We start from the raw sequence: 6,000 nt of genomic DNA, 5'->3' as shown, positions 1-6,000 counted from the left end.
CCTTCTTGCAGCTCTGGATGCTACTTCCACCACCACCGCCACATTTTCTTAGAATACATGACATCATAAAACGTGTTCCGTCCAGTCAGCACATGGGCAGTCTGACCTCACACAGCCTGTTTGTTGAATGTGTGAGAATGGAGCAAGTGTCAGTTAAACTGGGCAATCGGTGAGCGTGGAGGGCGAGAGCGAGGGGAACGAACACAGGCGGGTGGGAGAGGGGTCTTCTCGTAGCATGAAGGAGATCTGGACAGAATGCTGAGCAGCCGCTGCAATTCAAGGGGAAGCCTTGACCGAAATGTGAGTTTGTGGGTGGGGGGGAATACTGAGAGGTGAATAAAGCTGAAGGCTTCTGGTGCAGGGAACTGCGTGTCATCTTCTTTATTTTCTTAGGAATTTGTGAGTTTAAAACCTGAGTTTATGCACCGTGTCATGGGAGGCTTAAAGGCCCTACCGGTAAAGAAAACACAAACAGTGATAGGCATCACCCGCAATAATAATAATAATAATAATAATAATAATAATAATAATAATAATACCGTATTTCTTCGATTCTAAGACGCACTTTTTCCCCCATATAAACATCTCTAAAAAAGGGGTGCGACTTAGAATCGCGGGTGCGTTTATTATTTCTTAGAATCAAAGCTTTTTTTTTTCTGTTGGTGGTACTGAAATTAGTGTGCGTCTTACAATCGATGGTGTCTTAGAATCGAAGAAATGCGGTAATAATAATTTATTTCTTATCTGCCTCTCCAAATGGATCAAGGCAGGGAACAACAGCAATCATAAAATACATAAAATACTGATTAAAAACATAGCATACACTGTTAAAAACATCCTAAAAGCATACTAAAAGTATCCTAAAATTCCCCTGGATAGGCCTGCCGGAAGAGATCAGTCTTGATAGCTTTCTTGAATGCTAAAAGACTGTCAAGCTGATGAGTTTCCTCTGGCAAGCCATTCCACAGTCTGGGAGCAGCAGAAGAAAAGGTCCTCTGGGTAATAGTTTTCAGCCTTGTTTTTGTTGGCTGGAGTAAATTCTTCCCAGAGGACCTGAGTGTGCGGGGCGGATTGTACGGAAGAAGGCGATCCCGCAGGTAGCCTGGACCCAAACCATGTAGAGCTTTAAATGTAATAATCAACACTTTATACTTTGCCCAGAAACTAATTGGCAGCCAGTGAAGAGATTTTAAGACTGGTGTAATGTGATCCCCCTGGGTGTACCCGTGACCAGGCTGGCTGCCATTTTTTGCACTAGTTGAAGTTTCCGGACTAGGCACAAAGGTAGCCCTATGTAGGGCGCATTGCAGAAGTTGAGCCTCGAAGTTACCAGCGCATGCACGACTGCCTTTAGGTCTTCCGACTCTAGGAAGGGGCGCTATGACCCAGGTAGAAGTAGACACCATCCACGCAGTGTCAAATCAAGAGCAGTTGAGAAAGGGACAGAGAAGGGAAACGGAATGTGAGGTGCACAGCAAAGAATGAGGAAGAGAAAGCAAGAAATAGAGCAGAAGGTGGGGATAAGGGAAGGGGGCGGTTGCATGGGGCACCCGTGGGGTCACGGTACAGAAAAGGACAACCATGACGCTCAAGGGGCTGGAGCAACTTCTCCATGAGGAAGGGTTACACGTTTGAGTCACTTAGGAAAAAGGGCAAGTAACTTGGGACAAGGCAGAGCTGTAGAAAATTACTAAGGGTGGGGAGGAGTAATAGTAGACACTACAACCAGGGTTCACCCCAAGCAGATGAATGGTGGGAGATTGAGGGCAGATAAAAGGAAGGACTTCTTCACTCCGTGCAGAGTTAAAGTATGGAATCCACTACCCAGGGCTGGTGTCAGGCTTTTTTGCGCCCTAGGCAAGGTGAGGTGCTTTCACCCTCCCACCCCACCGTACCTCCCACCACCCCAGGTAGGCGGAGACAGGCGGGGATGAGGCCACGTTGCCTATCCTTTGCCCAAAGTCCTCCCGGCTTGGCGGGACACTGTAGTGGGGTGGGTGGGCGGGTGGCTCCACGTTCTGACTTCTGGCGTGCCCGGACGCCAGAACGTGGAGCCGTCCGTTCCCCCCCCCCGCCCCAGCGTCCCAGCTTGGCTTTGGCTGGGAGGGCCCATCTGAAGCCAAGCCGGGAAGCTGGGGGAGGGCAGTCAGACGGCTTCACGTTCTGATGTCCGGCGCGCGCCAGAAGTCAGAATGTGGAGCCGTCCACCCGCACCCACCCCCAGTATCCTGGGTTGGCTTTGGCTGCTGGGCGGGCGCTCAGCTGAAGCCAAGCTGGGGATGCTGGGGGGGCGGGGCGGAAGGCTTCGGAACGGCGCACCCGGAAACTGCCCTCACTCAGCCAGAGCGGCTCTGGGAGTGGGAGGGTGACTTCCGGGCGCACCGTTCGGCGCCCCCTTACCTTGGCGCTCTAGGTGGTCGCCTAACTGGCCTCTATGGCAGCACCAGCCCTGCCACAAGATGTCGTGACGGGCACCAAAGCAGGTGGCTTTAAAAGGAGATTAGAGAAATTCACAGAGGGGGAGGAGGCTGCAGATGGCAATTGGTCATATTCCCTCCACTGTTGGAGGCGGTGCGCCCGCGGACATCACTTGCTGGGGAACCCAAGGGGGAGGGTGCTGTTGCAGTCAGTCATGCACTCCTCGTGGGCTTCCCAATGGTAGCAGCTGCCTGTGTGAACAGAATGCTGGACTAGACAGGGCTTTGGTCTCGTCCGGCACAACGGCTCGTCTTACGTTGACCGTCTCCCTCTTCCCGGTCTGCTTGCAGCTTTGCAGAGCAGGCAGCATTCCTCGCTGTCGGACCTGCACCCCATCCCCACCCCACCCCACCCACCTAGCTGTGGACCACCCACCCCTTACCTCCTTAGCAAGTGTCTCTGGGGTCCAGAAATATTTCAGAAATATATTTTTTCCCCACTTTCCCAAGCACGCACTACCTGTCGCAAGGCAGTCAGCAGCAATTCCATCTTTCCCTTTTAAGCCCTCCTTTTTTGATCCTGGCAAGAGAAAAGACTGACGGAAGCAGTGGAAAAACACGGGAGGGCTCGGAATCAAAGGTGATGTCGTGTCTCCCCTCCCCAGTAAAATTCGGTGAAGGGGGCAGTGCGATTGCACCATCAAGCCTTGTCTGGAGTGGACTGGCCCTTCCCTCAGCTCCCCAGCCTCCGTCTCCTCAGCCATTGTGGGCCCTCGTGGCCTTCACCTCAAACTTCTCTGCCCTCCTGCTGAGCCCCTCAGCTGCCATTTCAGCCCGCAATTTGCCCCAGATCAGGCCATGGAAGTGGCTGCCAATTGAGCGGAAGAGAACTGCCTGGCCTGCCTTCCTCTGCTCGCCAGAGCTCTGGCTGGGACCTGCCTATTCAGTGGTCCTGAATAGGACCACACCGGTTAAAGAGGTGAGGATCCACAGCAACGTTTGCCCCGCGGCCTTTGACGGCCTGCAGGACAGCGCAGGCAGTGGCCCTTGAGAAGGAGGGCAGGCCAGCAAGGGCCTAGTTCACTTGGGCCCTCCTGGGGCTCATCTGCACCAAGCAGGATATTGCACTATGAAAGTGGTATATAAGAGGCAGGAGTCACACTACTGCTTTAGAGCGGTATTGAAGTGCACGGACAACTGTTGGGGCCCATGGACACAGACCACAGACCGCTTTCATATCACGTTCATAGTGTAATATCCTGCTTGGTGTAGATGCATCATGGGCCCCAACAGTTGTCAGTGCACTTCAATACCACTCTAAAGCAGTAGTGTGACTCCTGCCTTTTGTTGGGTCTAGAACTTTTCTTTGGGAATTCTGTTTGTGCTCAGAAACACAGCTCACAATGCAGGTCTTACTTAGCAGAGTCATTTTATTAGCTTCAGACTTCTTAACAGTTCCGTGTCATTGTGCAGAGTGACAAAAGCAATACACATATACATATATACACAGTTCTTATCTATATTACATACAGCTGTGATTAGGCTAACCCAGCTTCAAGGATCTTTGGTATATTCATATCATTAACACCATGATATCTTAGAGGATCCTGGCAAGGTTCCCAGTACAGCTTCTATCTCAAGGTAATTGCTCACAGATAGTCTTCCTCTGTTTAGCCTTGAGATAGCTACACACACAATTTTAATGACTACGCAAGCCTTTTACTTTCTTATACTTAACACCTTTTATATACCACTTTCACAGTAGAATATCCTGCTTGGTGTAGACAAGCCCCTGGAGTCCTCACCACTTCCAACAAGCAGGTGTCTTCCTTGTTCCTGGCTGCCTCGGCTAAAATGTCGCATTCTCCTCTTTTACTGTACCAGCAAACTCGGTGTACTGTGCCGAGTGGAAGGCAATTAGGCGTGGGGTGAAAACCAGCGACCCAGACCAAGACTGAAACAACAGCAAATCTAAGTGTGTGTTTTTAGCAAATTGAAACAGTTATTGTGGTGATAGTTCTAAAAAACAAAACAAGGACAGATTTTTTAAAGTACTCACGGTTTACCATAACAACAATTAAGATACTCAAATGGGAAACGTTTCCATCAAAAGCAGGGGTGGACAACCTGCAGCCCACAATCCCAATGAACAGTCCCCAAAGTCACAGGGATCCTCCAAATGCGTGCACACACACATAGAATAATAGAATCATAGAATAGCAGAGTTGGAAAAGGCCCACAAGGCCATGGAGTCCAACCCCCTGCTCAATGCAGGAATCCACCCTAAAGCATCCCTGACAGAGGGTTGTCCAGCTGCCTCTTGAAAGCCTCTAGTGTGGGAGAGCCCACAACCTCCCTAGGTAACTGATTCCATTGTCGTACTGCTCTAACAGTCAGGAAGTTTTTCCTAATGTCCAGCTGGAATCTGGCTTCCTTTCACTTGAGCCCGTTATTCCGTGTCCTACACTCTGGGAGGATCGAGAAGAGATCCTGGCCCTCCTCTGTGTGACAACCTTTTAAGTATTTGAAGAGTGCTCTCATGTCCCCCCTCAATCTTCTCTTCTCCAGGCTAAACCTGCCCAGTTCTTTCAGTCTCTCTTCATAGGGCTTTGTTTCCAGACCCCTGAGAATCCTGGTTGCCCTCCTCTGAACACGCTCCAGCTTGTCTGCGTCCTTCTTGAATTGTGGAGCCCAGAACTGGACGCAATATTCTAGATGAGGCCTAACCAGGGCCGAATAGAGAGGAACCAGTACCTGGCGTGATTTGGAAGCTATACTTCTATTAATGCAGCCCAAAATAGCATTTGCCTTTCTTGCAGCCATATCGCACTGTTGGCTCATATTCAGCTTGCGATCTACAACAACTCCAAGATCCTTCTCATTTGTAGTATTGCTGAGCCAAGTATCCCCATCTTGTAACTGTGCCTTTGGTTTCTATTTCCTAGATGTAGAACTTGGCATTTATCCCTATTAAATTTCGTTCTGTTTCATTTCATACACACACCCCTCTCCATGAGATTTCTGTTTCCTGGGCTGACCTGCTGTGACATGCTGAACCACTGGCAAGAGCAGCCTCCAAGGCAGAAAGCAACCTTGTTATAACTAAAAACAAGCACCAGAGATCTGAAGGGTTTCCTTTGGTCACGGCTGGTATAAAGCAGGAATAACCCCCACGCGTTCTTCAAAGCCCGCAGGGTCAAGCTCAGCAAGGCCTTTTTGGGGGCCACGTATTCCACCTGGTCGGCACCACAGCGGAGACAGCCCTTCTCTGCCTCCCAGCCAATTTAACCACCTGACATGACGGGACCCTTGCCAGTCTGAATAGGGTGGGGGCCAGGGGGCTTCTCATGGTGCGGGACACCCTTTACGGATCCCAGGAGGCTCCTACCTCCATTAGCCTAGCAGCATAATTGCCAGGGAAATCTTTATTTATTTATTTATTTCATTTCATTTCATTTCATTTCTATACCACCCAATAGCCGAAGCTCTCTGGGCGGTTCACAAAAATTAAAACCATGACTTTTTGCATCATCTGCACCCTCTGGCTCCCAGTTAGTGTGGGGCACAACCAGAACCCATATGA

This window comes from Elgaria multicarinata, chromosome 9, assembly GCF_023053635.1.
Source record: "Elgaria multicarinata webbii isolate HBS135686 ecotype San Diego chromosome 9, rElgMul1.1.pri, whole genome shotgun sequence".
NCBI classification, from domain to species: domain Eukaryota; kingdom Metazoa; phylum Chordata; class Lepidosauria; order Squamata; family Anguidae; genus Elgaria; species Elgaria multicarinata.
The sequence above is the reverse complement of the archived record's forward strand: the minus strand, read 5'-3'. Positions refer to the sequence as shown.